This window comes from Tamandua tetradactyla, chromosome 13, assembly GCF_023851605.1.
Source record: "Tamandua tetradactyla isolate mTamTet1 chromosome 13, mTamTet1.pri, whole genome shotgun sequence".
In the NCBI taxonomy this organism is placed as follows: Eukaryota; Metazoa; Chordata; class Mammalia; order Pilosa; family Myrmecophagidae; genus Tamandua; species Tamandua tetradactyla.
Window position 1 is genome coordinate 27,285,180 of NC_135339.1, and position 24,704 is coordinate 27,309,883.

Sequence of the window (24,704 nt, forward strand, 5' to 3'; positions counted from 1 at the left end):
ACAGCCCACATCTCCCCTCACTTCTCACTCACATCATAATCTGTCTCCCGGCAGCCCCACCCCACTCTCACCCCCCAAACCTCCCCATGCTCTTCCCCGCCTTGCATTTCCTTGATGGGTGGTCTTGGTGTGAGGCTGGGTGGCCAGTGGCTCAGGCTGGGTGATCACCTTCTCCCTCACCCTTAACCTCCTCCATTTGCTTGGCCCCAGTCCTGTGGATTCCACCCTCCTTGGCTTCCCTCAGACTTTTGCCCTTGCTCCCACTGCCTGCCTCAGGCCTAGCCCTTTATAGAAGCTCAACACTCCCAGGTAGCAGCTACAACTGGCAAATCTAGCCTGAGGACACATGGACTGGGGACTTGCCACAGCGTCCCCCTTCCCTCTGGATTCCCTGTTCCTTATTTCTCTCCCAGGCATGATGATCACTGGCAGGGCAGCCAAGCTTCCTAACTCTGCTTTGGACGCCTGCATCTGGTGAGCAACAAGATGGAAGGGGTTTGGGCCCTTGGCGACTTTGACGTTGAGCTGCCAAGCCAGCCTAGACTTTCTCATGAATGAGAAGAAACCTAACTCATATGAACCACTGTTGTTCTGGGTCTGCCTTGTGTAGCCTGAGCCACATCCTAACTATGACCCGTGCCTGTCTCCTTCAACTAAGCTGTGAGCTCCATGAGAGCAGGGGGCAGCTGTGTTTATCTTTGTATCCTCAGTACTCGGCATGGTGTAGATGGCCAAGGAAGGATGGTTTGAGTGAATGAGTGAATGAGTGTTTGACTGGGTGGACAAATCCTAGTCCTGGCTTTCCCTCAGTGACATTACTTAACCTCTGCATCTATTTCCTCTTATGTAAAATTTCGAGATTGTTGGCAAGCAAAAGAAAGAGGTGGAGTAACTTGTACTCATCAATGTATAAGAGCTTTTCCAGTCCCCCTAATTCTTTCATTCAGCAAAAATTCATGGAGCACTTTCAAACGCCAGGCAGACTCTGCTGTGCTGGAGACATAGCTGTAAATGAGACAGGCTAGTGGTGGAAGCTGACAGAAATAAGCACCAAGATACAGGAAACAGAGAGCATTTGGAGGGGGAGGGGCACAGAAAAGGCTCCCCTCCTAGGCTTGGGGATTAGACCTCAGCGATGAGCAGAGTTAGGTGAAGGGGTGCAGGGAAGGCACACCAAACAGAGGGCTTGCAAAGGCCTGGAAGAGGGAAAGCATGGAGCCTGGGGGAAGCTGTGAGCGGTTTGCTGCGGCTGAAGTGTGGGGTGCTGGAGAGGGGGTTGGGGGCCAGGCATGATACAGGGTTGGGACTTTGTCCTGAGGGCAAACTGGAGCTGTTAAGGTGCTCTGATCCCACACTGGATATCAGGCGCTATTGACCTGCCCCAGATGGATCTCAAACAGAGCAAGGCCATTGTTGGAGTAGAGATGAGATGAGCCAGGCAGCCGTCTTCTTGGGTGTAAGCGCTCAATATGACCTTCATACTGGCCATAAGATTAAATCAGTTTGCCCCAACTAAGTGGTGTGTAAAATAGTATGGCAGCACCACTGGGGAGAGCCCTTTGGGGCCTCGGGGCCAACCCAAGATTCCTGATTGGAGCTGTGGACCAGACATTTGAAAATGCCTTTTCCTGAGTCTTCACTTCCTTCCTGCACAACCACCGCCAGTGATCAGTTCACTGACTGTGACCCTGAAGAGCTGGGGGAGGGGTTGAGGGGCAGGGGCTGCAGATGTGTGGGGGAAGGCTAGCCGGGGCTGGCCGGGAGGTCCTGGGAGTCTTGTTAACTGGGACCAAAATAAACATTCTAATTAAGAACAGAGCCAAGTGCAGGGGCTCTGCTGATGAAAACACCCAGGAGTCCCTCCTCAGCTGGCCGAGGGGCTTGGAGGCGTTTGGGTGCTTACAGCTTCAGGCTGTGAGAGATGGTATGCAGGTGTGAGTGAGCGTGGCTCCCATCTCCCAACTATTTTGGGTCTTACTGCATGTACTTGCCTTTATCTGCTCTTTGTGTTTGGATCACATGACAGCATACAAATGCCTGCACACATCTACAAGCATCCATGTGCAGGGGAATGCAAATGCTATGGGTGACACGGTTGCCCCTAAACCACGCCCCATGTGCATGTGTATGAGTGTGTGCCTATACACGTGCCCAGAAACAGGGGTATGCTGACATCTGTGTAGATAATCCATTTTGGTCTACATGTATATTCAGAACACATACCTGCTCTGAAAGGCCATGACCCCAGTCCGTGCAGAAGCGGTGATGGCTATAATCAGGGATGGTATTTCAGTTACCTGTAGCTGCAAAACAAACCTTCAGGGCTTAAACCAAAGGATTCATTGTTCTCACAATTCTGTGCGTTGACAGGGCTCAGCTGAGTGGTTGTTCTGCTCCAGGTAAGCTGGCGGAGGTCAAGCCTGTGGCTGCCTTTTGGGGACCTGGCTGGGGATGGAACATTCATGATGGCTCTCATCCTCCAGGGCTCACTCGTCCTATCGTGTAGCCTGAGCTCTGTAAGCGTAGCTGTGGCTTACAAAGGGGGGTTCAAAGGAGAAGCCCCAGTGGGCAAGTGCTAATCACACCTCTGCCTGGGTCACACTGGACTCAAACAAGTTGCGTGACCAAGCCAAGTCACGTGGGAGGGGAACGAAACAAGAGCATTGTTTTGGTTTGCTAAAGCTGAAAAAATGCAATATACGAGAAATGGGTTGGTTTTAACAATAGGGATTTATTAACTTATAAGATTACAGTGAAAAATGTCCAAGGCCATCAACAGGATGATACTTAGCCTTTGAAGACCGGCTACCGATGAGCTTGGGCTCCGCTGTCAGATAGCAAGGCACGTGGTACCAGTTCTTCTCAGGGTTCTCTGCTTCCAGCTTCTGACTTTGGTGGCTTCCTCTCTGAGCTTCTGCATGCTTCTCTTAGCTTCTGCCTCTCTTAGCTTCCGTGGGGCTTTTTATTCTAAACTTCTGTCGGGCTTTTTCTGTCTTTTATCCTCTTATAAAGGACTCCACCTGGGAGGAGGTGGGTCACATCCCAATTGAAATAAACAAATCAAAAGTTCCCACATTCAGAAGGTCCCACGTACAACAGGTCTACACCCACAGGAATGGATTAAAAGAACATGATCTTTTCTGGTGTACATATGGCTTCCAATCATTACAAACCGAATACCCAGGGAAGAGTGCCTAGGATAGCAGACTAGTGGGCCTGGCTAGAGGATTGCTTAACACCGGAAAGGAGGATTTGGGGAATGTTGTAGTTAGAAAGGACTATTCCCAATTGTCAATTCTAGTGCTCAGACCCTTCACAGCCCCTTCTCATGAAGACCTCTTCTAGAAGCAGCTGGAGCCCAAAAAACTCACATCCCTCTGGTGTCGGGTAGAGGATAATTCAGCAGAAGCCTCCTCCCTGGCCTTATAAGGTAGGTCCTGGACTGCTCTGGGATCCTTTTCTGCTCTCTTGGAGGCTGTTCCAGGTGGTTTCAGGTCTTGGCTCCACTGGTTACTAGCTCTGTGAACCTTGGGTGAAGACTGAATAATTCGTAAGTCTCTCTGCACTTGTGTTTCTAAGCTGAAACAGGTAGAGAACAATTCCTGTCTCCTAAGGTCGTGGCAAGGATCGGATGTGATGAAGCATGCAAAGGGCCAGGTCAGTACTCAGTACACGGGCCTCATCATTGCTATTATAATAACTGCAGAGACTGGGGGCAGAGAGCAAAGGCCAGGCAAGAGTTTTGCTTCCTCTCAAGCCCTGTGTTCCTGAAGCTGAAAGGAAGGCCACTGCTTGCCCATTTACATGGCCTGGGTTGTGAATCCACCAATCAGTAAATAAGTATTATTGAGCTACTGGTGGGACCAAGGCTCAGAGTCAGCTGCTCACAGAGTCACAGTCTCACAGAGCCTCTGCAAGCACCCATGTGTGCAGAGAGAGAACAGCTATGCCAGGCAGGAGGAGCTCAGTGCCAAACAAGCAGGCCAATGAGAAATGCCTTGGGACTGGAGAAGGGGAGATGGGGAGAAACTTGAAATTAGAGTTGAAGATTCAAGAAAGGATTCCTGTGAGAAGTGAGACCTGAGCTGGGCCTTGGAGCATGGCAGGATCCAGACACAGAATAGGACAGAAGTTCCAAGCTTTTGTGGTCCATCCCTGCCAAGGATGCACCATGTGACTGCCCACCCCCAAGGGCTACGGCCATCTGTCCCTGCGTCCCCTCTCAGGTGGCATAATGTGGTCATGTTTGGCATACTTGCCAGCAGTGCCATTCCCACACCATTGGCAGACATCGCTGATCAACCACCAAATACCCCACCCCACCCCAAACACACACAGGCTGCTTAGGCTTCTCAAAGCAGAAAGTGATGCCCGTTTATGGAGGTGAGTACAGGAGATGAAACTGTTTGGTCAATTCAGGCTGAGCTAAATAAAACTTTGAGTCCTGGCTTTTCCATCTGCAAAAAGTGTGCCTTTCATTAAGGGCCTGAACCTCTCTGGACCTCAGCCTTCTGCCCAGGGCAGAGGAATATTAATCCCTGCTCAGGGGAACACAGAAACTCAAATGAGATCATGTGTGCAAGGCCCTAATGAAGTACAAGATCCAGAGGAGATGATGGTGATGGTCATTCGGCAGCCAGACGTCAGAAACCACAAGCAAATGCATCCATTAGGGCCCTATTTGCAGCTTTTTGGAGGAAGAACAGTCGTTTGAGGAGTGAGAGTGAGACACAGACCCTCAGAGCTGTCAGCCTTGGAACAGGACTGAGAATCTGGGCCTCAGCGCAGAGATGGTGGAAGGATGCTCCAAGCATGTGCTTGGAGAAGCAGCCCAGAACTTGAGTGCTCCCTGACAAGCAGGAAGAGCTGTCGGAAAGGCAGTGAACTGCGGTTAAGAGACAGATGTTTCTGGTTGATGAAAGATGGGTAACGAAGAGCCCAGTTAGTTTACTAAAGCAGATCCCTGTTTACCAGCATTCAGGACGTGCAAGTTATGGCAGTGTGTCTCTGCCTGCTCTTATGTCTCCAAGTCCTCTGCCCCCACACTGGGAACTCTTTATCTCTACTTAGGAACTGCTCTCCTGGTTTGAAGTGGGAAGGTGCCCCATCCCTTGCCCAGCCCCGCCCCACCGCCCTTGCACAGATGGACCTTTATAAATGCTCCAAGACACTGAGCACAGACAGGCTCAGGGTGTTGCCCAAGGTCACACAGCATATTAGTGCAGAGCCAGGCCAGATCAAATCTCTACCCGACCAGGTACCACATAGACCCCAAGTTCAAACTCAGTCCAGCGTCTGGACATGGCCACAGTTAGTAAATGCAGGAGGAGGCTTTGTCCTCCTGGCAGAGCTTTTGTCCTAGTTCTTTTCCCAGCAGTAGCAGTGAAGGCAAAAAACTCCACCTGGAACGTTTGTTCCCATAGACCTCATTACAAAGGCCTTTTTCCTCCCGCTTTTTCCCGAAGGCAATTGCTTCGCTAAGGTCATTTCTGAAATGGGGGGAAGCGCCCTGTTTGTCTTTCTTACACAGCCCCACCGCCACTACCCCCAATCAGGAAACCAGAGGTCTTGCTTTCCTCGAGTGATCGTTCCTGACATTAGCTGGCCGCCAACACTGGGTCTGCTGTAAATATATTAACTTGAGCCTTCCCTCAGCTTTACAAGGCTCTGGGACAACATCTGGAAACAGATGTTTGCTCCAAGACAGAGCAGGAGCAGGAGGCACAGAGCCAAAAGCGAGCCCCAGGCCTCCAGGGGAGGGGGGAGAAGATATAGTAGACAGCCCCGGCAGGCCGCAGGCAAGCAGCTAGTGTGGGGCATTGGCGCCTTCGAAGGAATGGGCTGGGGCACAGCCCCATCACTCCAGAGGATGCTGGTCTGCCCAGGGCTTAGGGCCACTGCTGCAGAAGTGATGAGCGCTGTCCCCAAGGCTCCTTCTGCTCCCGTTCTGCAGCCAAGGACTGAGTGCAGGTCTTCGAATGTGTCAGCCTTCTTACTTCTCGCTGGGTGCTCAGCTCCTGGCTGGATGGGGACTTTGTCCAACTTGGGTTTGTTGAGGTTCCAAACGTGATGCTTAGGGTTGAGCACATTAAAGTTTTCAAGAAAAGAGTGCAGGTGGTGGTGATGGGAGATGGGGAGGATGTGGATTCAAACTAGGGTGCCTGCCTGCTCCCTAAGTTTCCCCAAATTGCCCTGTATATACTGGGCACATGACAAAGGATGGGCCGATTACAGAATTACACATTTCCAGCCACTGGGATTAACTCAAAGGATGAATAAGCCGGGCCCATCGGGGACCTTACCTGGGATTTCTCCATCTGAATGTGGGGGACAGAATTTTTTTTGCTTTGGGCTCACTGTGTGGGGATGATGCGCGTCCCTGAAGCTCCAGGATCTGTTTGTAGAAGGAGAGAATTAAATGGATGGTGGAGAGAAGCAGAGATGAGAGAAGGGGGAAAGCATACTATCGGTGTTTGAATCTCTTGGGCACAGTCACCCACAGGGTGGTCTTGCCCTTTCTAGTTTGGGTGAGTGAACCATAAACCCCAGCTCTTTTTTATTCCTTAAACTACGTTCCTTGGGTGTCCGTCACTTGCTACCAAGGGGTTCTGACTGGTCTTAAGCAGGAGGAATCATGGATTATAAAGATGGTCATGTAAGAGAGATCCTGATGGTGATGACAAGGGAGGTGAAGACAAAAAGATAGAGGTGGTCATGGTGATGCAATGGTGTCGCCAGAAAAAGTGGTGGTGGTCACCATGGTCTAGAGTAGACGGTGACATTGACGGGACGGAGGTTAGTGACGGGGTTGACGGTGGTGGCATGCGACTGATCATGATGATGCTAAGGCTTTAACCGGCCTAACCTGGGTATGTTTTTCTCCGAAGCTCAAGCCCCAAAGACCCAGAGACAAGACTATTTAAAAAGGGCAGGGGGAGGTGGGAAGGGAGGAGAATAAACTCCTAGCTGAACCTCAATCTGGGAAGGGCATTCCACATGACACCTCATACTGGAAACTTCTGGAACAGAGAGACCCAGGGTCCCCAACACCCTCAGGTCTTTTTGAGAATCCCAGGTACCTCCAGCCAAGAGGGTAGCCAGGTTCAACCAGCAGGGAGATGAACTTGGGGTGGGGCTGCATTGCTGGTGGTAGGAAAGCAAACATAAAGCACCATATCTCATGCCTAACCATTTGTATATCAAATGCAAATATCTTTCCATCATAGCCTACTTGGTGAAAATGGATCACTTCCGGAGAATAATAATAAGTAATTTTTATTCAGCATTTACTCTGTGCCTGGCTTCATGGACATCAGTTCTCATGATGATGGGTATTGCTATCCCCCCATTTAGCAGATGAGAAAACTAAGGTACAGAGAGGTCATGAAGCTCACCCAACACCCTGTTAGAAGGCGGGGTGGGAAGCCAGGTAGTCTCTCTCATCACACCACATAGGAAATGTGCTCAGCCCCTTTCCCAGGTACCTCTCTGTCATCCACTTCTACCTGGGAAAGCATTTTCCAGAGGGAGCGCCTGAGGCCCGAGGGAGGAAGTGAACTTCTATGGGTTCCCTGGAGGAAGCTGCCTGCTCCAAAGAGCTGACCTGCACTGCCAGCCCCCAACGGGGTGGAGCACTGGTGGAGGAGGGCTGGCTGTTGGGAAGACCCCTGCCTCTTCCTTGGGGTCCAGTCCTTTTTTCCAAACAGAGGGCTCAGGCCTGCAGTAGTGAGCACAGGGCTCCGAGACTGTGTCACAGACATTCAACTCTAGGTCCGGCTTAGACAAGCCTGTGGGCTAGTAACTAACTTCTCTGAGGCTCACATTTCTCCCCTGTAAAGTGCAGGTAATAATCCCTCTTTCTGAGGTTAGCTAGACCAATCAGTGCAAGTGCCTATCATCAGGCCTGGGACATAGTAAGCACTCCATAAGTGCCAGCACCAGTTGTCATAACGGACCAGCCCTGATTCCAGTTCTCTCCACCACTGTTTCCATCCGTGAGCTAGATTTCTTCTTTGCTAGGAGGGGAGAACCAAGAGGCTAAAGAAACCCAGACTGGATTTAAGAGCAGGAGGACCAGTGTTGGTCCCTGCGCCGTCTCTCTCCCCCAGGAGTCAGACATCCCCGTGGTTGGGTTGTTAAAAATAAATGCATGCCATATCCACAATGGAAAGTTTTCTTTAAAAAAAAGAGAGAAAGTAAAACATTCTCCTGTCATCTCCTTTGGCCAGAGAGAACTAAGAAAGATAAATTAAGCCTTTTACACAGACGCCCTGGAGCTCCAGCTCTGGGCTCCACTTGGCCTCAGCTGGGCCTTTGTGGGAGGTTCCTGCAGCCCCAGGAGCCGGGGACCCCAGTGTCTCTGGGAGGCCTGGAGGGGCTCCCCCTCCACGGTGGCAATGTCGTCTTGGGGGGAAGGGCCCACCTCACTTCTAGCTTTTAATTTTTCCTTCTTGGTGGCTCCCCCTGTGGGCATCCACAGCCGCTTGTTATTCGGACACCCAACACTGCCCATTTATCTAAAGTTTGCCACATGTTTCTCACAGTCCCCACGGCCAGCCTGCATTTGGCCTAGACACGTGAGCATACTTGTCCGAGGTCACCCAGCAAGGAAATGGCAGATACAGAACCAGAGGCAAGGTTTCCGATTCTGCCTGGCCCAGAAGCTTTCTTCTGTACCTGCTACTGTGCCCCATCGAAGAGCCATCTGGAAACTCTGCCATCAATTTTGTGGGCCTGGGCCGCGATGAGGAAGCCTCTGAGCCTGGAGTCTCAAGATATGGGCTCTTTACTCTCTGCCTTACCCCCTAGGTCACTGCTCAGCTCCGAGCTCCAGTCTCCATTGCCTCATCCGCAAAACACAGGCAAAAGGGCCAATTTCCTGGGGTTGTGAGCATGGAAGGGCCGAGAACATAGAAAGGACTCCGTACATATGTTCAAATTTGAATCATGTGAAAACCATTCTTGTTTTCATGGAAAGATTCAGGCTCTTTTGATTGACAATTAATTAATTAGGCTATTCTGCGTTTTCCCGTTTTTCTACAAGAAAATATTTTTCTTTCACTTTTAAATAAAACACAAACAAGATCTCTGTGTTTTTCAACTAGTTGTCCTTTTCCATTGCTGTTTGTATCAAGCAGGAAAAGGAGTATGTGGGGTCAGGCTTCTGATACCATGGCACATGGCCGAACCTCCCACCTCCCCTAATGTCGCAGGTGGGTTTCCCAAGGAGCCGGGTGCTGAGGCAGAGAATCACAGGCAGGAGGTGGACTGGGGGTTGCTCTTGGGGTCAACACCTGTGGGGTGCAGAAAGCAGGACTGGGCAGAGGCACAAGGATCCCACGGAGCTCCAGAGTTGGGATGCCCTGTTAAGGGGGCCTGTCTGTGCACACTCCACCGCGGCACTGGTCCTAGGATGCAGGCTGCCCCCAGGGATCTCAGGTGAGGTTGCTCCCTTCGGCCAAGGGTAAACCATTAACAGCTGACAGCCTGCAGCTGGAGAACATGTGCCTCTGTCCTGTGGGGGAATCCAGGTGGTCATTTCCAGCATCCTCTCTATCAGGGTTAAAACTGACCCTGCAGAAGGCAGATGGGGCAGAAGCAGAGCTCTTGGTGAAGAGACCCTTGTCCTTTGACTTTCAGTCCTGGGTTGCACACACATAACCCCTGCAGTCGCCTCTGGCTACCAAGACAGGAGAATGCAGGCATTTTAGTGGTTGCATCTGAGCTCCTCTCTTCCCCACTTCCCCTTTCTGAGTCCTAGCGCTCCATCCAGAGGGTGCCTGGGCATGCAGGCACACAGCTTCCCTGCTGGAGAATGCAAACTTCTCGCCAGGTTTGGCACAAGGACATTGAGAGGCTTTGTGTGTTGAGCATCCTCTCAAATGCTCAGGAGCGCTGCGTCTTTGAAGGAAAGTCTGTGTCTCCCACTACCAGCACTCTTCCAGGTACTCTGACGGGAGCAGCTCTCCACCTTTTGCTGTGGTGACATCTGAGATAAACATTCCTGGGAACAGCCCACATGCATGGGCTTCCCAGACTTGGAAGCAGTTCAAAATGTTTTGAGTGTGTCAGTTAGAATACATATGATTGGAGGTAATAGAAAACCTGACCCAAACTGGCTGAAACAATAAAGTGAGAATATTGACTCATCTAATTGAAAAATTCGAAGGTCTGGCTTCAGGCGATGCTTGATTCAGAGAACAGTAGTGTCACTAAGGTCTCTACTTGCTCTTCTCTCTCTCTTTTCCTCTCCCCTCACTCTCTGTCTGTCTCTCTGCTGCTTCTACTGAGCAGCTTCACTCTAAGCCTGACTTCTCTTGTGACTCCAAGATAGCTGCCCACAGCTCCAGGGCTACTTGCTTTCCTCTTCATCTCCTGTACTACCTTAGGTCATCTGCCCACCCCCCTGGACCAATCACCAGGGGCGGGAGGAGGGGACGTGCCACCTGGCGTCAGCCTTGCGTGGGCGCATGTTGAATCAGCTTCTGAATCCCTCTCCCCAAGCAGAAGACAGGGCTGCTGGGGTGGGCAGATGGTCCCTTGAAGTAAGAAGCAGGTGTCCACGGTGGCTCATGGTGCTGTGGTCCCACAACCTCCCTATCGGTTAAAACACCCTGAAACACTTAAAGAATAGTAAATGAGTCCTTTGAGTTACTCACAATTGCTGTACAGAGGTGGGTGCTCCCAGGCTCCAACCGGTCACCCATGCAGCCCAAAGAGTCCTAGCTAGTAGGGCCTGTGTTTGGCTTATCCTCACCCCACCCTGCCTGGCTGAAAGCTCCTGACTCTTGAGCAGACCCCAGGTTTTCAGTGAGAAAACTGTTTCCCTGCTGTTTTAATTTGCTAAAGCTGACAAAATGTGATATCCTGGAACTGGGCTGACTTTTGCAGTGGGGATTTACAGTTCTAAGGCCATGAAAGGGTCCAAATCAAGTCACCGTCAAGATGATGCCTGGACTCTGAAGACAGGCTCCTGGCGAGCTGGGCCTCTTGTCACATAGCAAGGCACGTGGCCACATCTGCTGCTTCTTTCCTCCCATGTTTTGCTGCTTTCAGCTTCTGGCTTCTCCGTCTCTCAGCTTCTCTGGAACTTTTTTCCCCGTGTCTTGTCTTTTGCCTTCTTATAAAGGATGGTGAGAGGATTAAGACCCACCCTGGATGAGGAGGTTACATCTCAATTAAAGCTCTTACTCACCCAAAGATCCTACTGGCATGGGTCCACACCACAGGGATGGATTCGCTTTAGGAACATGATCTTTTCTGGGGTATATACAGCTTCAAACCCTCACACCTATCCAATGTTTCAGCTTGGAGTGGTCAAACCAGGGGGTGTGTTAAGAAAAAAGCATTCTCTATAATGGTCAGAGTCACACTGTCAGGCCATCCCTTCCAGCTGGGGAGGAGCACTGAACGTTATTGTGAAAAGCTGTAGAAAGAGGGTGCTCCAAGGCGAGCCAGCAGAGAAAATCAGTCAAAGCCCCACTCTTACGAAAGCAAAACAGGGGTGGCTGTGGGTCACTCCCTGGGGAAATTAAGCCTGGCTGTTGGGAATGCTTCCCAAGAGAACATGCATGGTTTTGCTGCCTATTCCCGCTCAGGCTCTTCCTCAAATGGCTAAATAATCTGAAGGGCACTGCTGTGTATTTCAGATTCCACATACTATTCGCTCTCCCCGCCTATCCCAGCCGGCCAAGTTGAACCCAATAGAGACATTCTTCTTGCGAATTAAAGTTAAAGGAATCCCATAACTCACAGGATCAAATGTCAGCTGTCCACTGTAGCTTTGGTTGTGATCGATCCAGCGAATGTTACCAGCATCTTCTCCAGCCGGGCGGGGGAGCAGCTGGACCCCCTGTGTGAGCACCGACTGGAACCAATGCGAACGGGACCCAACGCCTGCACTTCAAAGAACTCGGAGTTGGGAGAGGGTGGATGTGCAAAAGACAAGCTATGAGACAGGCGGAAGAAAAGGGGGCGAGTAAGAGAGTTGGAGCCCTGTGTTTTGAGAACGTTGAAGGAGGAGGGGTTTGGGGGAGGCCGTCATGGCAGAACTTCACAGAGGAGCTGCCTCGGAGCTTGCTTAAGCCTCAACTTCACCCTCTCCCTTTTGGGGAGAGTATGGAGGACTCTCTGGACTGAGCAGTCCAACGCCTAACCTCGTTTTCCCCTTTGTCTTCCTCAGGCTGTGCTTCCATTGCTGGGTTTCTGCAGCTAAAGCTCAAAGAGGGTTATGAAAACGTTGTACTCAAGGGGGTAAGTGTTGAAACTAAGCCTTCACGGTCACCTGGGCCTTTTCCTTCATTAAGTTCTGGCTTTCTTGGCCACAACTCTCCTTTCCTCAGGCCAATCTGACAAGCTCAAAACAGAGCCCCGAATTGTACGTCTCACAATGTCATGGTGGTTTCTATATCAACCCTCTACGAGAGAACCCCCTGGGAATTATTACAGCTCCAAGTGTGATCTCTCATAAATTGGCCACATGAGATTACCAGCCAGTGGTTGTTACCATTTCTGCATTTTAAGGGCTTGGTTTCTTGAGACTACAAGGTTAGGGAGGAGTGAGACTGTTTCCCAAAGATGTGATGGTGCTGGGGGGTGGGGGCAGGTGTTGGGAGCATGGACTAAATGAAGATCTGGCTCAGAAAGGGAGATGCAGGCAAGAGGGGTGGGGCAGACACAGGGGCGCTATATGGGGGCATAGAAGATGATTATCATATTGGAAATTTGGCAGTTCTGCTGTGTGACTTTGGGTCTACCACTCAGTGTCTCTGTGCTTCCTCTACGTGAGAGAAAAAATTGATAGTGGGTAGTGATGCATTAGTGATCAAATACTGCATATGAAATCACCCCAAGACTTAGTGGCTTAGACAACGATATTTATTGTCACTTACAGTTTCTGTGGATCTGGAACTTGTGCAGTGCTACCTTGGGGTCTCTCCAAATGTTCCTACCAGGTGCAGGCTGGGGCTGTAGCTTGACGGGGGCTGAAGGGACCACGGCTTTAGGGGGCAGACCTCAGACCCACTCCATGTAGAGCAACTCCACTTGGCTGCTTGAGTGTCCTCAGGGCATGGCTCCTACCTTCCCCCAGCACGAGTAGTCCTAGGGAGCCAAGCAGAGGCTGCAAGACGTTTCTGCTGTATTCCGTTCGCCACAGTCAGTCCCGATGGGGTGTGGGAGGGGACCTCTGAAAGAGGGAGCATCAGGAGGTGAGAACCGCCAGGGCCCAGCTGGGCGACTGGCCTCAGTGATTCATGACCCACCCACGTGCAAAACTACATTCACCCCTTCCAGCCCCTGAAAGTCTCATCCCGTCACAGCCATGGCTCAAAGTATGGAGTCTCACCATCTAAATCAGGGCCAGGGGTAGGTAAGGCTCTTGGGTTGTAATCCCGTGAGTTCAGTTCAATTGGTGATGGAGCTTGAGAAGCTAAGAGGGTTGTAGAGGTTGGGTGGGACAAAGGATGGCGGTTATAGTCAGGTGGCCAGTGAGGGACAAAGGAGCCCACTCACCCCCCGAGACTGAGCAGTGAAGCAGCCCAGTGAGGCCAGGGCAGGGGAAACCGAGGGACTGAGAGGCGGGGTGCTGCAGGCCTACCCAGAGGCCCCTCCCCGATTCAGTTACCATTGAAATACCCCAAATGGACCTTTCCATTTATTTCAAGACCTTTTTAGGACAAAGATAAAATTAAAAAGTAACAAACAATTCATATCGTGAGTTTATAGTGAAGTCACCCCCAAAACCACCGAGTGCCCCGAGATTGCCAGGGCTCAGCACACGCAGCAGGGGGCTGACATCTGTGGTGCCCCCCGAGGTCCCCGCATACAGCTAGCTCCCAGGTCAAAAGCCATTTGGGGCTTTCTGTTTATTAAGGCAGGAAAATGGATCCAGATGTTTGGAAAAAAGCATTTCACTGTAGAGGTGGAGAAGAACGGCTCAGAGCGCTGGGGGAAGACGGGTTCCTTACCTGGATGCAGGTGGGGGGAAGACGGGTTCCTTACCTGAACGCAGGTGATTGGCCAGGCCCAGCGCGGCAGGTATCGAGTCCCATGGAGTGTTGCCCAGTGGCAGTGATGAGGCGGGACGCACAAAGGAACGGACGAGCATAGGTGCTCCCATTTTCTTGTCGTGTGACCTGGACACCTCTCTGGGACTCAGTTTCCTCCTCATCAAAATGGGGACAACAAGATCCAACCTGCCTGCCCAACAACACTGCTTTGAGACGCAGATAAGACTTGTGTGGTCAGAGCTGCCGTATATGGATGGGTGGGTTGTTCACTGCACAAGTGTGCCCAGTCTGGGGCTGAGTCCACGCTCCACTTAAGTTGTGAGACTGTGGGGCCACTCATCCAGGGGAGATGGCTTTTTCTCATTTGCACCAAGAGGCCGTGTGAGCCAGTGGCTCTGCCTGTGAAGCTTAGATCAAAATGAGTGGTGTGACGTCTGAACAGGAAGAGTCTCTGGCACGGTCTTGCCCCAGCTCAGAGTCCCGAGTTGCCTCTTTGCAAGGCAAACAGAAGGGAAAGGTGAGAGGAAGAGGGGAGCTGGGTCTGAAACTGAACTCATTGCTCCCCCTCTACATAAGTGGAGGAGGGACAGCCAGGACCCTCCGTCCTGCTGCCTCCAGATGTACGCATTTGGCTGCAGGCGAGAAGGGAGCATGAGGCCAGGTGAGGCCAGTGAGCCTGGGAGGCCCTGGGAAGGTGGAGCTGGGCAGCACCTTTCCATCCTATGGGAAGGGAAGAAGGTCCCTCGCTGGAAGTAGCCTTCGAGAAAGCATCCCAGGGCCCCCAGTTTCCTCAACTACTCCTGATGGAGGAACTGAAATGACCTGGGAGAAAAGATCCCAGGTGGCAGAAGTGGCTGCACAAGCAGCAGAAACCAGAGGACAAGGAGGCAAAGAGGCTTGATGCCCCCTCCAACACCCCCCTTCCTTCTGCCCCACTACCCCCTGCCTCTGAGCTTCCTTTCCTTCCCACTTGAGTCCTTTACCCTCAGGGTCCTGGAGAGCAGAACAGAGCAGAACTGCCCTCAGCCTGGAAGGCAGGGGGGACACTTGCGAGCCCTGTCCCCGGCTCTCATAGCCTAGCCAGCCCAGTGTGTGCTTCTCTCCCCTTTCCTTGACTGAGACCCACACATGCTACAACTTTGTGAGGTCTCACCTGTGTCCCTCCCTCTCTCCTGGGCAGGGGTGGGAAGGGGAGCTGAGTGTTGGGTACAGCACTATACAGTAAGTACGAATTCCACGTCACCAACTCAGGTACGTAAGAGACGGAACTTTCTCTATTCCCTACTCAGTGTGTATTTCAAGCCCCTGTTCTACCACACTGGTAGGAATGCAATCCCAGCCAGTTTGGGGTCCCTCTCTTTTTCTACGGTGGCTTCTAATTTCCAGGAGGTTAATTTGGCACCCAGGCACGTTGTCTCCAATGTCGTTTGTGGTGTCCATCACTAGGTCCCTGCAGGCTGCCCTGGAGACAGGCTGTGTCCCCTACAGGGTCCTTGATGATCTGCTCTGCTGTTCCCTTCCAGGCCTGCGCCACGCTTGGGAGCAGCAGGGCCATTCTCATTCCTGGGGCAGTGCCAGCCTGCAGGAAGACACGGCAAGGCTGGCTGGGGCCTTGCTGTGGCACATGCTGTGAAGCCATCTCCCCTCTCTGCTGCTTTCCAGGGTTCTCTGGGAAATGGTGCCCAGGTGCCCTCTGCTCTCAAATCCTCCAGAGCTCTCTGGGCCCCTTTCTACGAAACCATCACTCTCCCCAGCACCGCCCGCCGTCAGGCTGCAGACCTCTTTCAGATCTCAGGGGCGGGAGAAGCATTACTCTTGCTTGTGTTGCCTTTCACACGGGGCTCGTGTGGGCCCCTTCTGCTGCCCTACTGGCCCAAGAGAATTAAACTTGAATCCAGGAGACTCCTTCCCCTGCATTTCTGTCAATGAGCACTGGGCAGAATTTTGGTGGGGATGGGAAGGAGAGGGGAAAAGCATGGGAGCGGGAAATGCCAGAGGAGAAAATACATTGGGAATATTTCAGAGCACTTGCCTGAGGTGTTGTTAGGGCTCACCTGCACTCAGAGAGGTGTAAGTGACCTGACCTGTCAAGATAATGGCACCCATCACGGGGAGATCCCAAACAAGAAGCTGCAGCCTCTCTCTGCACACCAAAATACTGTATTTGGTCACCTATTTGACTCACGTTACACCTCTGGGAAGAGCCCCTCACTCAGGTAGTCTATTGACAGCAGAGATGCCAAGTGAACCTGACAGCTGGACAGATGTCCACTCATGGAGGACAAACTCCTTGGTGATGAGACACCCATTTCTGAAAGGCCATCAGTGGGAGAAGGACATGTTCTGGAGCTCCCTGTAGGATCTGAGGGGTCCAGAGAGTCAGATGTCAGCTCTGCTGAGGGGATGACCTGAAACGGAAAGCTCTTTCTTACAGGTGGTGAGTTCCCCGTCAGTGGAGTGATGGAGCAGAGGTTGGATGATCCGTTGGTGTGAGACAGACCTCTGGATAGAAGGTGTGATGAGACCTGGGAGGTTCCTGCCCTGCTGGATGAGTCTTCACATCCGCTGGGTTCTGGGCTCTCCCACTGTGTTCACTTCAACTCCACTAATCCGTGCCTTGTGGTGACTCAGATGGATGTTGTCTGAAGACATCACCAACTAGGAAAAATGAGTTTGGTGAAGGATGGAAAGTGTAAATGAGATGACAAGGGAAGGGCTTGCCCCACGTCTGAGAACAGACTGTTTCCATGCCTTCCTTCAGATGTGAGTGTCACCTGCCTCCTGTGTTTTCTAAGAAAATTGAGGCTGTCGTGTTTATGAGTTCTCAACTTCCAGACATCCTCATCCTCTGGTCTCGCCCCAGCCAGACTCCTTCTGCCTCCTTCACTGCTGGCTCAGAGGATGAGGTGTCTCCTTGTTGAAAGCCAACCAGCCTCTCCTCCGAGAGGTTATCCCGTCGTCAGCCCCGTCCTCTCCTAATTTACTGGCTGCTTCTCCTCTGACTAAAAATGTACTTGGGCTCCTTACATACCCCAGACCAAATTCATCCTCTAGCTTCTGTCCGAATCTCCTTTGTCCTGTTCTCATCCAACCTTCTCAAAAGAGTAGACCATGCCTGTTCATCACCCGTTCAAACCTCAGTCCATTGCAAACTGGTCATCTAAAGTGCTCTTAAGTAGGACACCAGTGACACTTTGATTGGCAAGTCCACTGGGCACTTCTCAATCTTTAGCTCACTGTTCGGTTGAAAACCGGATGTCCCACCCTACCAGTTCCTTCAAATGCAGCATGTCCAGACTTGATTCTAATTTTCCCCTCCTAAACTGCTTCCCCTCAGAAGTCTGATCTCAGTTTGGGGGAACCAACATCCACCTGCTAATCCAAGCTGGAAGCCTGGCTGTCACTCTGGAACTCTTCCCCTCTTTCTTCTCTTTCTAGCCATAGTAACCAGATTCTACTATTTTCAACACCCAAGCATTTCTTATATACATCTCCTCCTCTCCATTCCTCCTCTCACTTCTCCAGGACAGCCCTGGCATCTTGCTCCTTGTCTATTCTCCCAGTTTCCAATGCATCCCACATGCTGCTTCAGCCGCAGTACTCTTTTTTTTTTTTTTTTTTTTTTTTAAAGGAAAGACAGAGAGAAGGAAGGAAGGAAGAGAGGAAGAAAGGGAAACATCTTTTAAACATTTTCTTGTTTTTATTGTATTTTGTTTCTCCGTTTTCGTTACATGGGCTGGGGCCGGGAATCGAACCGAGGTCCTCCGGCATAGCAGGCAAGCACTTTGCCCGCTGAGCCACCGCGGCCCCCCCCCGCAGTACTCTTTTTGAAACAAATCTATCTTTATCACTCACCTGCTTAGAACCTTTCAGTGCCTCCCATGGCTTATGCACTGAAGTCTATCCCTAGGCCAGGTCCTGGCCTGGCCTCTGCTGACTGCTCCAGCCCCATCTTTTGCCCCACCGCCACTTCACATCACATCTGAGCAACACCAATTTGCGGTTGTTATCTCTATTTACCCTCCTACTTCTCCCCTTTGTGCCTTTGTGCATGCTGTGCCTATTGCATTAGGTGGCTCCCTGCAGGCTCCATCCCACCCCCCAGCTCTTCTCCTGCAAGCATCTATTTCTTCTGTAAGGGTAGGCTCCCCTTTTTCCTCCTTCTGGAAGCTTTCCCTGTTTATTCCAAACCTCCAGCCTTGCACATTTACCCTCTTCTGTGCTCCAGCAGTACCTCATTTGTCTCATTCCTGCTATACCTACCATTTTGCTTTGTACTCTTGGATAAATGTCTGTCTGTCCCTCCAGACCAAGCTCTTGGGGGTCAGAGACTGGGACTTACTTAGCCTTGTATGCACGGCCTTTGGTGTGGGCCCAGACCTATGGTGGATGCTCAGTAAGTATTTGATGACTGAATGAGTCACCAAACGAATCCCTTACTGCAGGTCCCTGAAGACCACTGCCATGGAACGCCTAGTGGTTAGCTCACTCAGCTAAGTGGATTGGCCTAAAAGTAATAAGACTGTGTCTTCTTAAAATCATTTTTCCACCAGCACTTTCTTTTAATTAGTACAACAAGGGAAGGGAGTGTATTTGTGGTGAGGTTTCCATGGCACTTTTCTCAGAAGGGGTATTGTGTTTCCAGAGGCAAAAAACCATGGCTCAGGATGAGAAAATGTGAAAAGAGCATGGTATGGATCAGAGAAGCTGCTGGAAAACTTTTCTAGACCATGATAATCAGGGTGGACCTTAAAAATACATGGAGTGAGTGATGAGAGATATGGTGTAATTTGGTGGGTATCTGACAGGCCCTTCTCCCCCATCACACTTATCAAAATTTCACCATTAGAAAGTCACTCCTTTTGACTACCCATCATCCTTTTTTGTAGAATACTTAGAAGCCAAATTTCCTGTGGAAGGAAGTCCCTCTCTCCTTCCAGGGATTGCTTTCTTCTGCCTGGAAAATGTCTGCCTCCTCCTCCGTCTACTCCAATTTTTCCTATTTGAAAAAAAAGGTAGATGAAATCCCTCCTCTCCCACAAAACTTCCCAGATCTTTGTTTTAAGACTATAAGTACCTTGGGGGTGGGGTGGGGACAGAAACCGTGTATCATTCCACCCTGTCTCCTGGGTGCTAATTAGAGAGCCTGGCACATGGGAGATTTTCAATAAACGAAGGATGGCCTGACTTGAACTAAGCCAGTCCACAATCATGCCTCCATCCTTAAATTCTGGATGCTTCTGTCAATGCTGGCTCTCCACTGTGATCGCTTATGGCTTATGGGACGTCTTCTGTTGCTCCACAGACATGTTCTTCTTGATGTGCCTTTTTAACACTTCCTGGGTGCAGGCTAGTTTTCTCAGGTGGGTGATAGACTCTTGGGAGCCAAGGGCTGAAGCCTCCCAGCTTGGATCAGATGGGTGATGAGAAACTTCTGATGTATGGTATGTGAGCTCTCATTTGTTCTCTTCTTCTGGACCCCACAATCAGTAGTGTAGGCAGGATTCCCAGGTAATGGAGGCTCCAGGCAGGAACCCAGCAAAGTCTGGTAGCTGGATGGTTGTTTCTCTCTGGCTTGATGACTAGTTCATAAGGGGCTAAATAAGCAAAGTCATCACTCAACTAGTGTCGGCTGGTGCACAGGCAGTGGGAACTTCTTGCCCTTGGCTTGGCAGGTGGTGGCTGCCTGGGTGGCCCCAGGCCCTCAAACCCTGCTCTCGGGTGAGGGCTTCTGCCAGGCTGGCTCACTCGGCTCTTCCTGGGGCACCTTCCCCCACTCAGGTCCCCAACTTTTCCCCCGGTCACCACTTTTCTCCAACCTTTGACTTTAGACTCTAGGGGATTCCCTCCCCTACCCCATCCTACTGTCTTCAGGTTCTTTCAGTCGATGACCCATTCAACCTCCCAGCACTGGGACACCAGTTTTCTTTGCTTTGGTGATAGACAGCGCTTACCATCATCAAACCTTCTCAAACCTTCTGAGAAGTAGAGGAAATGTTTGTTTCATTCCTTTCAGTGCAACAAAGAAAGGAGGAACATAGTTAAATTTCCATATTAAAAGAAACAGGATCATTCCTGCCTTGTTAGACTGGAGGGCTGGCCCCACTCACCGCCCTCTCTGCAGCCACACCTCGCCGCAGCCTCACCACGGGGCCGGGTGTCCTCCTGCCGCCCGGCTCTGGGACTGACCTGTGGCTTGCCTTGGCCAATGGCCCAGTGCAGAACTGAAAATGCACCAGCTCCTTAGGAGGCACCGTGCATCTCTGTGTCCCTTTTATGCCTCTGTGACTGCCACAAGAGAAACATGCCCAGCCACCTTCTCCCTTATCCAAGGAACATGAGAAGTGCAGGGAGCACAAGACCCCCAGCTGGCCTCCAGACATGCCGTGAGAAGTGCCTGAGGCAGGGCCGCTCAGCCAAGCCCGGCCTAGACCCGTTGGGCCCCAGTCAACCTGCAGATCCTTGAGAGGAGCAATTGCTGCATCCAACCATGGAGTGGGGTGGTTTGTTACGCAGGGTTATTGTGGCAATAGCTGACTGCCACATGATAAGGGTAAAGCCTTTCCTAGGTGCTCAGCTTATGATGGGTGTTCAGTAAGTGGTTATTGATGGAGATTTCCTGGCAGACATCATATAAGAATTCTAGAGTCTCAGACTTGGAAGGGCCCTTAAATCAATTATGGATGGAGTAACAAGGCCTGAGTGGGGTTGTGACTTGTCCAAGATCACGCAGGGAGTTTGTGGGTGAGCTTGGAGTAGCGCTTGGGGCTGGTGCCTTCCCAACAAATTGGGCCGACTTCCCCTCTTCCTGTGGGCCAGTCTGATGAGAACCATTCCTTCCTCCTGCTCCTTCCTTGGCCCCACATGCAACTTTCATGTCATTGTGCTAGAATTTTGACAAATGTGAAGTGGTAGGAAGGGAGAAGCAGCAGCAGGAAGAAGGTTCAGTCAGAGACACGTCGCCGGATGCAAGCAGGGGTGTTTGTTCTGCACCCACATCTCCCTCTGGTACCAAATGCCCTGTGACAGGACCCCCAGTCCAGACCTCAGGCTGCGGGCCAGTTTCCGCAGCCTGGTCTCAGGAGAGACATTTGCTCTCAGGTACAGAAGCTAATGGCTGCCTCACCTGTCATCATTAACTTCTGGCTCCCCCAGCCCCCAGGGAACCCAGCTCAGACAGCCATGGAGTGGGCTGGAGGAGTCTGGGAAAGGGGTGGGAACCGGTGTTCAAGGGAGAGACCCTGCTGCTCCTTCATGTCTGTGCCTCACTGATGTTGTTCCCAACTCCAGATGGGGCCTCTTCACACTCCAGTGTTCCTTGGCTCAGAGTGGAACCAGCTTCTGGGACTCTTGCTGGGAGACAGCCCATTAATCTCCCCACTGTGGCAGGAGCCAGAGAAGAAGGGAGGCCTGGGACAGGGATTTAAGAAACTTCTCAGAGTTGGCTGTGCAGAAAGGCTAAGCAAAAGAGAGAGTGGAAGGAGCACCTGGCAAGAGTCAGCAGTCCTGGGTTTTAGTTCCAGCTTTGCATTTTATTAACTCCCTATGTGATCGTCAAGAAGACAGTTCTCCTATCTGAGCCTCAGTTTCCCGTTCTGTAAAATGGCTGTGTAGGAATAATGACTTTAGAGACTGCCTCCAGCCCTGATATCTGGTGCTAGCGTTGGGGTTGGAGTATTTCCTCCATTCCTATGGGACGATAATAATAGTTTCTAACTGTCCAACCCTCAATATGTGCCAGGCAATGAACGAAGCACTTGCATGAATTAGCTCATTGCAGGCTCACAGCAGTCCTTTGAGATAGATACTCTTGTCTCCGTTTTATGGACGAGGAAACTGAGGCTTAGCAAGTCTCGGTCACTTGCCTGTGGCTACTTGCAAATGCAGTGCTGGGATTTGAACCAAAGGGGTCTGATTCAGAGTGTGCACCCGTTACTTCTCTGCTTCCAGTCCTCTCCTGGTCTTTTCCTTTGGAGACCCCGTCCTTGTCTCAAGACCCTGTCCCTGTACACTTTGACCCTCACAACCCTTTGCCTTTCCACAGTCTGGGAGAGCCCGGGGTGTCTGAGGGAAAATCCCTTAACACAGGGATGAGTGCAGTTTAACACATCATCCCCTGTAACGGCCTGCCCCATAAGGCCAGCCCTGCCCCCAGTGTGTCATGTCTGGAGAAATGGAAGATGGTTCCTGCCATTGGGGTGGCATGTCGATGGCCAAGTGCCTTATTTATCCCTGAACTTAGGAGGTCCAGTCCAGTTCTGATGCACCATACATGCTCAGCAAGCGTTTGTTGATGGCATGTTGGGTGGGCCAGTTAGCAGTTTTGGGCTAAGCAAAGGTGCAAGGTGGTCCTCATTAGGCTAGAAATTTTGCTTCATTGGCATCTCTGAGCTCTCATAACTCAGGAGACAAGGAGACATCAGCACCCTGGAAAGAACAACGCACTAAAGGTTAACTACAAAACGTGGGAGGAAAGACCCTGTCCACCAGCACCCCTTCTGGAACATGGCCCTGGCACCAACGTTCCATTAATGGGCCATGAGCCAACAAGGGCCGTCTGAGAGTCTGGGCATGCGACACTACAACGACTGCTTGGGAAGGGGAAGCACATCACGGAAAAGCTCGCGTGTCCCCGCGGCCTCCTCCTGAAACTGGTCTGGCTGCCCTTTTACATGAAGAAGTCCACTGTGAGCCTCAGGGTGGGGGAGAGACAAAGTGCTGTTTGCTGAGACTGCCAATGGGAGACTGAGGCAGGCTCCCCCACTAAGGAGGCCGGTGGCCTCTCAGAGCAGCCGAGTCCTCACCAGGCAAAAGGGGACAGTCACCCAGGCCCTCCCATCGCTCCTAGGAGCCTCTGAAGCTCAAATGTGGCAAATTAGGGAAAGTGCTTGGAGGAGAAGTCAGGGGCTGCACAGAGGCTGGGGCGGGACCAGGTTGCCCTGAGAATCCTAAGTGTGTGCCCTTGGGCAACACATGGAGCCTCCCTGGGCCTCAGTTTCTGTGCGTCCTTTTGTTCATTCATTCATTCATTCATTCATTCATCTGAGGGCCGTCGGTGGCCTTGGAAAGAGCAGATTTACTGTACGGATGCAGGCAGAGGTCAGACCCTAGGGCGTGCCCAGAGGTTATATTTAGCTATAGGATCTTAAGCCACTTGGCTATAGGATATTAGGAGGGTCCTTAATGCCTGGAATTGGCCACTTGTGCTAAGAATGTTCTAGTTTCAGGTGACTGCAGGGTGTGGTAGGAAAAAGGCAAGTTCTCTGGAACTAGGCAGATGTGGATTCAGCCCCCAGTCGTGCCTCTTGCTGCAGTTGGGTCTCTAAAGTTCTCTCTTCCCCCTGGTTGGGTGGGTTTGGTCATCCTGGCTTCACACAGAGTGATGTGAAGATTAAATTCAATACCATAGGTATAACACTCAGCTTATGCCTAGTACCTAATAAGTGCTTGATTAATGTTAGCTCTAACTTCCACAGAGCTAGAATCGGGGTGATTCATTGTGCATGAGCTCTGGATTGTTCTTACCTTCCAAAGCCTTGATTTCATCTGGCACTGAGCCCGAGAAGGCCATCTCCAGCTCCTCCCTCTGCCTTTTGGGTCTTTCCCTCTCGCTCTAGTCTTACCTACTGCGAAGGTGACATCCTCTCTCTGTGAAATCCACCATCCTTGTGCTCCTTCTCTCCTTCCTATCCAGTCTTCCCGTGGAAAGGGTCTGTGGGATCCTTTACACCAGGGTGTAACTGACTGATATGGCTGGGGATTTGCCCTTCGGAGGGATGGCGTTTGGAAGGAAACAACCATCAGTGGGCCGAGGTATCAGGGGGGTCGTTCAGGCATCAGGGCACAAGTGAAGGAGTTAAGTGTGGGTGGGTGGGTGGGCCTTACCCCGAGGGGGCCCAGGATCCTGTGGAAACCAAGGCTGTTCTTGCTGTTTGCTTTCTGTCTCCAAGCTGTGTCCCCAGCTCCCCAGGGTACCTTCCTCAGTGACCCAAAGACTCTGGTAGGAATGCAATGAACCCTTCAAGCTCCAGGCAACCTCACCCTTCTCTTGGCCCCTCCTTCTGGCTGCACACTTGCACCGCACTAGGCAGCTGTTTCAGGGTCTCCCCAGCCCGGCCTCCAAGCCCGGTCCAGGCCCCTGCTCTGGACTACTGCCCCCCGACTGGCCTCACGGCTCTCTCTGTCCCTTTGCTCTGATCCCAGCTTCTAGGGGAAATGTGTTCCTCCTGGGGTTTCAGAACAAGACAGCCTGATCCATTCTAAGAGCTTATTTGTTTACATTCCCCGGGTCTTTCTATTCTGGAAAAAAAAGAAAAAGCAAGAAAGGAAAAGAAGGTGGGAGGGAAGAAAGATGAAAATGTATACTTTGGTCAAAGAGTGGATGTGATTTTCCTGTTTCTTCTTCTTTTCTTTCTGCAGCAGCAAGCTGCCAGGCGCTGAAATGAGAGGGCGGGGACCCCCAGCCCTGGCCGAGAGGGGACAGGACCAAGCTCGTGGCCCCCCGCTCTTCCCTCCAGTGACCTCGTTGGCTGCACTGACACCCTGGGGGTCAGCAACGGATGCGTCTTCACCTGGCCCCTGCCCTCTGCTATGGGGAGCTTCCAGAACCTCTGTGCGTCCATATCTCACATCATTCCCTGCTGCCCCCATGAAACCAGAGAGGAGGAGAAGAAAATAAAAAGGTGCCCACCCCTC

General features: G+C 51.5%; 1 long non-coding RNA gene across 3 annotated transcripts; it reads left to right on the plus strand.

Annotated features, from left to right (window-relative positions):
• Positions 1-79: 79 nt before the first annotated feature.
• Positions 80-24,704, plus strand: LOC143653065 (uncharacterized). Of its 3 annotated transcripts, XR_013161069.1 has the most exons (5): positions 80-474; positions 11,649-11,977; positions 12,182-12,252; positions 16,444-16,772; positions 24,429-24,704. It is a non-coding gene; the product is annotated as an uncharacterized LOC143653065 (long non-coding RNA). The 3 variants fall into 3 exon arrangements; XR_013161068.1 differs by lacking the exon at positions 11,649-11,977 and having other exon boundaries at positions 16,444-16,522; XR_013161070.1 differs by lacking the exons at positions 11,649-11,977; positions 16,444-16,772.